Source organism: Thalassophryne amazonica, chromosome 4 (assembly GCF_902500255.1).
Source record: "Thalassophryne amazonica chromosome 4, fThaAma1.1, whole genome shotgun sequence".
NCBI lineage: Eukaryota > Metazoa > Chordata > Actinopteri > Batrachoidiformes > Batrachoididae > Thalassophryne > Thalassophryne amazonica.
The window spans coordinates 4,545,669-4,558,155 of NC_047106.1; the positions used below are offsets into that span (position 1 = coordinate 4,545,669).

At 45.4% G+C, this 12,487-nt stretch overlaps 1 long non-coding RNA gene across 1 annotated transcript; it reads left to right on the plus strand.

The window, feature by feature from the left end:
• The first annotated feature begins 5,001 nt into the window (after positions 1-5,001).
• LOC117509083 lies at positions 5,002-12,078 on the plus strand. The gene is made up of 3 exons (XR_004560229.1): positions 5,002-5,014; positions 6,728-6,732; positions 11,908-12,078. It is a non-coding gene; the product is annotated as an uncharacterized LOC117509083 (long non-coding RNA).
• Positions 12,079-12,487: the final 409 nt, after the last annotated feature.

Below are 12,487 nucleotides of genomic sequence, written 5' to 3' on the forward strand. Positions count from 1 at the left end.
GGAGATGACACATTTCACCCCAAAAGTCTTAACTGTTTTTGGTCAGATCTTGGATCCTAAGTGGTGACGCTGCTGTCTGTGTCACAGGACACAGTTTTTCTGCCGCTGTGAACATGGACGTGGAATGTCTCCATGATGCTGTTCTTACAAGCTACCTGGACAAGTATTTCTTACATTGGAAAAAGTCAGAATGTGTTATTTTTGGGAGATAATGGACTTTCTCTCTAACATGCCAGCATTGAACTTGAGCAGCTGACAGTGGAGCTGCAGTCAGACATTACTGTCCGGCCGGCGAACATGCGCGATCCATACGTGTGGATGTATTGAAGACCTGGACATTGTGCTCCAGTCGGTGATCATGCGTGATCTATGCGTGAGGTTGAAGAGCAGACCTGGACATTGTGCTCCAGCTGGTGATCACGTGTGATCCATAGGTGAGGACGTATAGTGGACCTGGACATCATTCTCCGGCTGACATTCACATGCAATTCATGCATGGGGAATCTTTCATGGTGTGGAATTTACATATTTAATTAATTTAATCATGGAAATGATTCTGCAATTGGGTGAGTGCCCTGTTCAGTTCTTTTAAACTTTTGAATTTTATTTTTATATTTCTTTGAGGCAGTCTGTCAGATGTTGGATCTTGATATGTGCGGAGTAGCACTCTGTTTTAACATGCATGTGCAAGCAGCCACCTCCACTGCTTTTCAGGCTGTCTGATCACATAGATGGATTTTCACAGTTATATTGATGACAACACTTATAAGCCTGTAAAAAACACTATTTTTAACAGGCTGTGCTTATAACAAGTCTTCTCACAGTGGAGAGTGGCTGCTGCTTTTATTGTTACTTCATCAAATTAACAGTTATCACTTAAAAATGAGTTACCATAGCACAACATCACACTTATGTAAACTTTGGAATTAATCTGTGGCTCCATTCTAACTGCTTTCTGCAGAAACCACCCCTGCAGGCCCCTCCTCTGCCCTGCAGGGGCGGTTTCTCCAGCACTCCACTAATAAGATTCCTGCCTGTGTAGGTTTAGTGCATGTGATTCTGGCCCTGTGAATCCATTGCTTCTTCCTACAGTTTCAGCAATACTCATTTCTCACAGCTTAGCTGCTGAATTTTTTTAAAGTTGGCAACTTTGCAGAAAGGCCTCCAAAAGCTAAGTTAAAAACTAAAAAATGCCTCCAATCAAGAATGCAGTCAGATGAGAATCAACATGCGTCTGGTGTTTCCCACATGGACAGCCAGTAGAGCCCTTATGAGTCTCCATCTTCTGTTGCTTCTGCTTGATGTGGGCGAGAGAGGATTGGAGAGGAGTGGCCAAGGAGGGAAGTTTGTTTTATTCCAAAGAAATTAAACGTGCAACATCCAGTGGTCAATAAATCAGTTGCTGAACCTTTAAAATACTTCTTCTTGCGTGATGAACGGAGCATTTATAGTATTTAGAGTATTTAGTTCTCATTGTTAGTTGTGACTCATCACACCAGTAGTGTCAGATTTGTCCATTTGCAACCACAAAGTTAAAGATATATAATATAATATATACAATATAATTTAACTTTGTATGTTTGATATTGACAACAGGTTTCTTTTCAGTCCTCACATCAGGCACTCCTGGACCTAAAGGTGATGGCAAACATCATGCAGGTGAGCAAGGCGGAGTCCGTGCTTCCACAATCTCATCCCTGGTAATGTTTTGCTTTCTTAGAATCAGTTTGGTTTTAGCTGCTGCACAAACCCAAGAAATAGAGGCTCTATTCTATTCTAAAGCCCATTTGTGGTCCAAGAGCTTAGTTTGTTTTGGACCACCTGACTGCTTGATCCATTTTTTCTGAACTTGATGATAAATGACCTTGCTCAAAAGCACCTCAGTAACTTACCTGTCTGACAGGGAATCAAACCAAAGATCCTCTTGTCACAGTCCACCACTACTCTCTGTAACAATAAAAAAAAAAAAAAAATCATTTTGTCCTTCACTCATCTCCATCAAAAACATCAACAGGCAGTTTTTGTCTGTTCTCAAACGTCATGCTCCTGCTCCGGAGTGGACGGCTGCAGGTGGGACAACAGGAAGTCTAAACATCTCATGTTGTCATGCTGCTGTGGGATGTGCTGACATCATGGTGTGTGACTGGCAGCGTCAGTTATTTTAACAGTGTGTCTACACATTTTCAGAGAGGACAGTTTGATACGAGTTTATGTTGGATCATAAAAGCCCTGCGGCTGCTGATGACTGATATCATACAGAAAAAAAGGTGCACTTTATACTCCGGTGTGACTTATATGTGGGGTTCTTTTTTTTCTTAATGAGGCATTTCGAACAGGTGTGACTTTTACTCTGGTGTGACTTTGGTACAACAACCCATATCAATCATAACACAAAGCTGAGCGAAGAAGCAGAAATGGGCTGAAAAATTCACAAACAAAAACGAAATGGGGAACCACGAAACATTCCACCTGCTGTCGGGAGGGGCACACAGTCGGACAAGCGTGTGACAGTTTCATGCACGCTCGTTTTTGCACACACGAACACAGTGTGAGCACGTGGACAGTCATGCACACAGCAGTGGAGCAAAAAAATAAAAAGACACCAAATTCCTGTTATAAAGAGCAGACTTAGCCTCCGCCCGTGGATTATTATTCTCCCTTTTATGTTTTACATGAATTACCTGATGTGCTCATCTCATGAAGACATCAGCCGGGCTCTCATCTCATGAAGAGCAAGCTCCCGTGTCATGAAGAGCCGGCTCCAGTGTCATGAACACATCAGCCGGCATGGCATGTCAAGCGTGCAGTGATCTGCCGGTGACCGCGTTGCAAATGTGATATGTCTTTAAATTATTACAACATGGGGAAATCCTGCAGATACACGCACCTCACTGTTGCGTCCCATGAGGTGATTTTTTCTTTTTTTTTTTTTTTTGCTGAAATATGTGTTTTAATTTATTTCCATGTGAGGACAGCAAGCTGACATCCGTGCCTCATAGTAAAGTTATGTGTCTTCATATTCTGCAAGCCACTACAGCCAGCTGTGACTTGCGAGCACAGATATATGAACAGCTGCAGGTCACAGGGACTTGCCCACCTGTGTCTGCGGCCCTCACTGGCTCACAGAAAAAAGGCTCACTCTCTGTTCCTTTATTCTGTGATTTTTATTTTATGTATGTATTATTTATTTTTGTCGTGCATTTATCTGATGTTTGTGTTTTTAATTTAACACCTTGTGTGCACAGTCAGGTCCAGCTGATAGTTGGTGGTCAGCTGACAGGCGCCGTATGTCCACAGCAAAGTGTATGAACAAAGCGATCACAAATGAATGAGTTCACACCTTTACCCTTATTTGTTTTATTTACTCTCCACTCTTTCTGTCTGTCATGTAAAGTACAATTTACGTAGTGTAAGTGACATTGGCCTGCCCGGCCGACTTCACACCATGTCATGCACTCAGACGCTGGCCAGTCCTCATGTGATGAGGGCATGAGCGCTCATCCACACGAGTCCATTGCGTGTCCTCCTTAGTTGCAGTACACATGGGTCAGCTGTTCCAGCAGTGCACTGCATTGGACAGCGACCGGACTCCAGGACCCTCAGCCACAGCTGACAATGTTGGATTCATGGTTTGTGTTTGTGTGTGTGTGAGTCTGTGTGTGGGGGGGTGGTGGGGGGCAATGATCACACACTCCACAAGCCATTTATATGTGTGTGTGTGTGGGGGGGGGGGTCGGCGAGTTCGGCACAGTCACACCCATGTGTTGCAAGGTTACGCCACACTTGTGTTGCACTTAGACAATTTTCACAGACAGCTTGAATGTGGTCGCTTGCTGTCTACTATCGTACCAGGAGCGCAAATAGCCCTGCCTTTTCTAAGTGACCAGCGAGTGGTGTTAGATATTCTTGTGTGGCACCTGGAATTTAGCCGGCATTTGCCGAGAGGGGGTCGAATGGGCACTCACCGGGCACTCGCTGTCTTTCAGCCACTTGCATGCATGAATGGTTGTGCTGACCGGTGTACAAGGCATTTGAGGTGGCTCTCATTTTCACGAGTGGCATGCAATTCCTCCTTTGTGCGCCAGTTGCCTTCAATCGTGTTATATGTGAAGGGGGTATAATGTACATCCATTCCTGCATTTAAGGGCTGAAACACTTTCCAACAAAAGTTGAGACGGGGAAAATTTTATCTAAATAAAAGGAATAAATCATCATCTTTACAGCCACTTTTCTTGAGTCAAGTTATGGGATGAACATTTCCACGTCACTGAATATATCAGTATATCAATCATAAAGAAATACAAGCATTAAAATACTGTACAGTATAAATGTGTCAAGTACACAGTTCCTAAAAACTGTGTGGCCATGCTCGAGGGAGAGGAGTGAGAGAAGCAAGTGAGGTGGAATTAAGTGCTTCATCCAAATATTTTTTTTTTTTTTTTTGGTGTTTGGGCTGAAAGATTTTGGGTTATAAGAAATACTGCATGAGTAAGTGAATATCGTCAGGTAAATAAAGGAAACAACTAAAATTGTAGTTAATAAAAGACATACAGTACATGGAAAGCCAAACAGTCAGAAGATTAGGAACATTTATTGCTTACATGCATATTACATATGACAAGTACAAAAAAAAAAAAAAAAAAAAAACAAAAACAAACAAGTTGCCCATAAGAGCAAACATCACATTTGTAGAATTATTGTTGTGTGGGCTGCTGAAGAGGAGGTACTGCTGGCCCACTACCACCAGAGGGCGCCCTGCTTGGAGTGCGGGCTCCAAGCACGAGAGGGCGCCAGACCCAGAGGAAGTGACAGCTGTCACTCATTACTCCAGCTGTCACTCATCTACACCACCATATAAGCCGGACTGCAACTCCACCTCCCCGCCGAGAAATCGACTACCAGTACTAAGGTAATTTCTCTGCTGAATTTAAACTGTGACTTACGTCTGATCTGTTTGCAGCCGTTGTCCTGTGGTGCCCTTTCAACTGGGTTGGCGGTCAGTGAGAGAAGCGACGTCTTCGCCTCTCACTCCATCCAGATAAGTGGTTCCAGGAGCTGCTAGTGTGTTCCTAGGTTGGAGGTGGAGGTGCTTCCTCCCAACTGTGTTTGGACTGTTAATTACTGAGTGTGCGGACTCACACTCACACATCATCTTTCTGTTTTCTGCCAGCAGTACCAGGGTCGACAGCCGAAGACAGAGGCCACCTGGGGACTCGGGACTTGGCGGCTCCGGTGTTCTTCAGGCCGTTGGTGGTGGAGGCCGTGTGGGACGCGGCTTCTCTCTCGTCGGGCGTCTTCTATCTTCGAGCCTGCCCACACGTCACCTGGTGTTTATTGACTGTGAATATTAAGACACGTTTCGTTGTGTAATATCACAACATTAAATTGTTACCTTTTGGCTTACTCATTGTCCGTTCATTTGCGCCCCCTGTTGTGGGTCCGTGCTACGACACCTTCCCAACAGGATTTCTCGGCCATCGTCATGGACTCCGAGGGGCGTCCCTGGAAACCGACGTCCGGGACTACGTCCAGGCCTGTACCATCTGCGCCAGGGGCAAGGCAGACCATCGGAGGACTACGGGACTCCTCCAACCCCTGCCAGTGCCTCATCGCCCCTGGTCTCACATCGGCCTGGACTTCATCACGGGCCTCCCGCCGTCCCAGGGCAACACCGTTATTCTCACGATAGTGGACCGGTTCTCCAAGGCGGCCCACTTCGTGGCCCTCCCGAAGCTCCCGACAGCCCAGGAGACGGCAGACCTCCTGGTCCACCACGTCATGCGGCTGCATGGGATACCATCGGACATTGTATCAGATCGTGGTCCCCAGTTCTCTTCGCAGGTGTGGAAGAGTTTCTGTAAGGAGCTGGGGGCCACCGTGAGTCTCTCGTCCGGGTACCACCCCCAGACCAACGGCCAGGCAGAGCGGGCTAACCAGGAGTTGGAACAGGCCCTTCGCTGCATCACCTCCGCGCACCCGGCGGCCTGGAGTCACCATCTGGCCTGGATCGAGTATGCCCATAACAGCCAAGTCTCGTCTGCTACCGGCCTCTCCCCTTTTGAGGCATGTTTGGGGTTCCAGCCCCCATTGTTCCCGCTGGTGGAGGGAGAGGTCGGTGTGCCCTCGGTCCAGGCCCACCTCAGGAGGTGCCGCCGGGTGTGGCGGACCGCCCGCTCTGCCCTGTTAAAGGCCCGGACGAGGGCCAAGACCCATGCGGACCGCCGACGTTCCCTGGCCCCCACGTACCAGCCCGGGCAGGAGGTGTGGCTGTCAACAAAGGACATCCCCCTCTGTGTGGACTCACCCAAATTAAAGGACAGGTACATCGGACCATTCCCCATCCTCAAGATCATCAACCCGGCCGCAGTGAAGCTCCGACTCCCAGCTTCACTGCGCATCCACCCTGTCTTCCACGTGTCCCGTATTAAGCCACACCACACCTCGCCCCTCTGTGCACCTGGACCTACTCCGCCTCCTGCCCGGCTCATCGACGGGGAGCCTGCTTGGACGGTCCGCAGGCTCCTGGACGTCCGTCATAAGGGCCGGGGGTTCCAATATCTGGTGGACTGGGAGGGGTATGGACCTGAAGAATGCTCCTGGGTGAAGAGGAGCTTCATCCTGGACCCGGCCCTCCTGGCCGATTTCTACAGACGACACCCGGACAAGCCTGGTCGGGCGCCAGGAGGCGCCCGTTGAGGGGGGGGTCCTGTTGTGTGGGCCGCTGAAGAGGAGGTACTGCTGGCCCACTACCACCAGAGGGCGCCCTGCTTGGAGTGCGGGCTCCAAGCACGAGAGGGCGCCAGACCCAGAGGAAGTGACAGCTGTCACTCATTACTCCAGCTGTCACTCATCTACACCACCATATAAGCCGGACTGCAACTCCACCTCCCCGCCGAGAAATCGACTACCAGTACTAAGGTAATTTCTCTGCTGAATTTAAACTGTGACTTACGTCTGATCTGTTTGCAGCCGTTGTCCTGTGGTGCCCTTTCAACTGGGTTGGCGGTCAGTGAGAGAAGCGACGTCTTCGCCTCTCACTCCATCCAGATAAGTGGTTCCAGGAGCTGCTAGTGTGTTCCTAGGTTGGAGGTGGAGGTGCTTCCTCCCAACTGTGTTTGGACTGTTAATTACTGAGTGTGCGGACTCACACTCACACATCATCTTTCTGTTTTCTGCCAGCAGTACCAGGGTCGACAGCCGAAGACAGAGGCCACCTGGGGACTCGGGACTTGGCGGCTCCGGTGTTCTTCAGGCCGTTGGTGGTGGAGGCCGTGTGGGACGCGGCTTCTCTCTCGTCGGGCGTCTTCTATCTTCGAGCCTGCCCACACGTCACCTGGTGTTTATTGTCTGTGAATATTAAGACACGTTTCGTTGTGTAATATCACAACATTAAATTGTTACCTTTTTGGCTTACTCATTGTCCGTTCATTTGCGCCCCCTGTTGTGGGTCCGTGCTACGACACCTTCCCAACAATTATAGGAAATTTTGGCTGTCAGCCAATCAACCAGCCCAAATTTTGAAAATCACTTAATCATGAATTCACATTATTAAAGTTGATATAACATACATCGGAATGTTGCTCCATTGTAGTTGGTTCTTTGATCACTTAATCGCGTAATCCCATTGTTCCGTTTGGCATTGTTCAAGTGAGCGACGTTAGCCACAGGCAGCAAAAGTAAAAAAGAGGCATTTATAAATGTCAGAGATGAAATACTCTTTTGCTCGGAGAGCATTGAACTCCCAGTATTATTGTACAAAAAATAGATTTTTTGAGTTTTGTGATTGTGAGTTTTACGATGTGTCAGTTTGCTCAAAGGATGGAATTTCTACTGACAAACATGACTTACATTTGTAAAAAAACAACAACAACAACAAAAAACAATAAATAACTGAGTGTATGTGGAAATACCAATTGTGTAAATAATAAGTTAAAGAATAAAGAGACGAACCTCAGAGCATGAAAACCCTTGAAGAGCACAGAGATGCACTTTGAGGCAACTTTGTTGTGATTTGGTGCTATACAAAATATTTGCTATACAAAATAAATTAAAGTAAAAGAGGTCAAAGACTATTTAGAATGTTCAAAAACACATGAGCTGGCCAGATCAGGAACACCCTGCAGGAAGAACACCCTCTAAAACCAACAAACCAGTTAAAATGCTTTCTGTTAATGAAAGCAGATTTTTTGGGGGGCTTTTTTAATCACTGAGTTTGATTAAAGGATGTCAACATTTTCATTTCCCACTTCAGGAATATCAATCCCGGTTCCACAGCTTTCTATATTGTGGTCTGTGTGTCTGTACACTGTGTATCTCAGGGTGCACAGCTGAAAAAAAGTACCTAAATGAAGTGGAAAATACACATGATTAAGGCAAATAGAATCCCCTCTGAAGCCACGTGTGACAAACAGACAGAGACTCTAAACACATGATTACATCTACATTCCCACATCCAACATTTGTTTTCATTAAATTGCCATTCCAGAATATTTGCTTCCACATTCCTGCATTTCACAGTGTTTGCATCAAATTATGTGCTAAATGATGCAAAGACATTTTACAAGACTTAACTTATACGGAAAAGCAGACGTTCACATCTTACTCTCTTCCAGCTTCAGAGTCATAATTTTTTATATATGTTTTTAAATTATTTGGATTTCTTTAATGCTGGTCAACAGGGAAAAGTGAACACAATCCCATTTCAAATGAAATTGGGATGTTGTGTGAAATGTACACTCAACAAAAATATAAATGCAACACTTTTGGTTTTGCTCCCATTTTGTATGAGATGAACTCAAAGATCTAAAAGTTTTTCCACATACACAATATCACCATTTCCCTCAAATATTGTTCACAAACCAGTCTAAATCTGTGATAGTGAGCGCTTCTCCTTTGCTGAGATAATCCATCCCACCTCACAGATGTGCCATATCAAGATGCTGATTAGACACCATGATTAGTGCACAGGTGTGCCTTAGACTGCCCACAATAAAAGGCCACTCTGAAAGGTGCACTTTTATCACACAGCACAATGCCACAGATGTCGCAAGATTTGAGGGAGCGTGCAATTGGCATGCTGACAGCAGGAATGTCAACCAGAGCTGTTGCTCGTGTATTGAATGTTCATTTCTCTACCATAAGCCGTCTCCAAAGGCGTTTCAGAGAATTCTGCAGTACATCCAACCAGCCTCACAACCGCAGACCACGTGTAACCACACCAGCCCAGGACCTCCACATCCAACATGTTCACCTCCAAGATCGTCTGAGACCAGCCACTCGGACAGCTGCTGAAACAATCGGTTTGCATAACCAAAGAATTTCTGCACAAACTGTCAGAAACCATCTCAGGGAAGCTCATCTGCATGCTCGTCGTCCTCATCGGGGTCTCGACCTGACTCCAGTTCGTCGTCGTAACCGACTTGAGTGGGCAAATGCTCACATTCGCTGGTGTTTGGCACGGTGGAGAGGTGTCCTCTTCACGGATGAATCCCGGTTCACACTGTCCAGGGCAGATGGCAGACAGCGTGTGTGGCGTCGTGTGGGTGAGCGGTTTTCTGATGTCAGTGTTGTGGATCGAGTGGCCCATGGTGGTGGTGGGGTTATGGTATGGGCAGGCGTCTGTTATGGACGAAGAACACAGGTGCATTTTATTGATGGCATTTTGAATGCACAGAGATACGGTGACGATATCCTGAGGCCCATTGTTATGCCATACATCCAAGAACATCACCTCATGTTGCAGCAGGATAATGCACGGCCCCATGTTGCAAGGATCTGTACACAATTCTTGGAAGCTGAAAATATCCCAGTTCTGCATGGCCGGCATACTCACCGGACATGTCACCCATTGAGCATGTTTGGGATGCTCTGGACCGGCGTATACGACAGCGTGTACCAGTTCCTGCCAATATCCAGCAACTTCGCACAGCCATTGAAGAGGAGTGGACCAACATTCCACAGGCCACAATTGACAACCTGATCAACTCTATGCGAAGGAGATGTGTTGCACTGCATGAGGCAAATGGTGGTCACACCAGATACTGACTGGTATCCCCCCCAATAAAACAAAACTGCACCTTTCAGAGTGGCCTTTTATTGTGGGCAGTCTAAGGCACACCTGTGCACTAATCATGGTGTCTAATCAGCATCTTGGTATGACACACCTGTGAGGTGGGATGGATTATCTCAGCAAAGGAGAAGTGCTCACTATCACAGATTTAGACTGGTTTGTGAACAATATTTGAGGGAAATGGTGATATTGTGTATGTGGAAAAAGTTTTAGATCTTTGAGTTCATCTCATACAAAATGGGAGCAAAACCAAAAGTGTTGCGTATACCACAAAGACAAGATATTTAATGTTCAAACTGATAAACTTTATTGTTTTTTTGCAAATATTTGCTCATTTTGAAATGGATGCCTGCAACATGTTTCAAAAAAGCTGGGACAGTGGTATGTTTACCACTGTGTTACATCACCTTTCCTTCTAACAACACTCAATAAGCATTTGGGAACTGAGGACACTAATTGTTGAAGCTTTGTAGGTGGAATTCTTTCCCATTCTTGCTTGATGTACTACTTCAGTTGTTCAACAGTCCGGGGTCTCCATTGTCATGTTTTGTGCTTCATAATGCACCACACATTTTCAATGGGCGACAGGTCTGGACTGCAGGCAGGAAAGTCTAGTACCCACACTCTTTTACTACGAATCCACGCTGTTGTAACACGTGCAGAATGTGGCTTGCATGCATCCATTTCAAAATGAGCAAATATTGTGGTCTATTCAATTAAATATAGGTTGATTTGCAAATCATTGTATTCTGTTTTTATTTACATTTCACACAACATCCCAACTTCATTTGAATTGAAACAGTCATTGTCAACCCACAGACCTGCTCCAAAGACATAAAACATAATCTTGCTGCAGATAGTGTCTCTGTGCATCGTTCAACTATACAGTGCACTTTGCACAAGATGTTGGATGATGCTGCAATGCAGAGGAAGCCTTTTTCTGCGTACACGCCACAAACAGAGTTGCTTGAGTTATGCTAAAGCACATTTGGACAAGCCAGCTTCATTTTGGAGTAAGGTGCTGTGGACTGATGAAACTAAAATTGAGTTATGTGGACATAACAAGGGACTGGAAAAGAACCCAGCATTCCAAGAAAAACACTTGCTACCTACAGTAAAATTTGGAGTTGGTTCCATCATGCTGTGTGGCTGTGTGGCCAGTGCAGGTACTGGGAATCTTGTTAAAGTTGAGGGTCACATGGATTCCAGTCAATATCAGCACATTCTTGAGAACAATGTTCATCAATCAGTGACAAAGTTGAAGTTGCACCGGGGCTGGATCTTTCAACAACACAACCCTAAACATGGCTCAAAATCAACTAAGGCATTCATGCAGAGGAACAAGTACAACGTTCTGGAATGGTCATCCAGTCCCCAGACCTGAATATTATTGAAAATCTGTGGTGTGATTTTAAACGGCCTGTCTATGCTCAGAAACCAACAAACTTGACTGAACTGGAGATGTTTTGTAAAGACGAATGGTCCAAAATACCTTCAGCCAGAATCCACTGGAAGCTACAGGATGCTTTTAGAGGCTGTTATTTCTGCAAAAGGACGATCTACTAAATACTGATGTATTTTTTCTTTTGGGGTGCCCAAATTTATACACCTGCCTAATTTTGTTTAAAGAATTATTGCACACTTTCTGTAAATCCTATAAACTTCATTTCACTTCTCAAATATCAGTGTGTTTTTCTGCTATATGGTATATTTAACTGAAATTGCTGATCCAAACAACCAATGATTTATAAAGGAAAATCATGGAAATCATCAGGGGTGCCCAAAATTTACATACAACTGTATTGTATGAGCTTGTGCCGCAAAGGCACCGGCGCAAGTTCACTCACGGTACAGGGAGGCCCAAACCGGAAATGCCAAATTTTGAGTCCACAGTGAAATAGGAAATGTCAAATGCTGAACACTTCCTGGAGCGAGAGCTGAAGAGAGTAACCTGTTCTTCATTATGTTGCTTTTGCTGTGGCATGTTTATCCTCTGTCAGGTTTTTGTGTAACTTTTTGTTTGTCACAATTTAAAAAATATTTTAAACAGACAATAGAGGAGATCTTGTGTGAATTCAGTGGACAGTTGACACTGAAATATGAAATGCTAAATGCTGGGTTGACACTGAAACAGGGAATGCTAATCTGAGAAGTGGCATGCAACTTGACAGCTGTCAGTGACTATTTAGCATGTAAATGTAAATTAAAGTTTTACATGTACAAATATTTGGATGGCTTTGAAAATAAGTAAGTTGAAGGATTTTAGCCATGCTAATACTCCCCAGAACCATTTACTGAAAAATGTCTGAAGGACCTAAATGACATGGTGGGATGCTGATGAGCTTTCAGGCATGTGGCGCAAATCAAGAAGAATACGTCAAATGGCAGGGGGTCAGCTGAAGGGTTTTAGCCATGGCA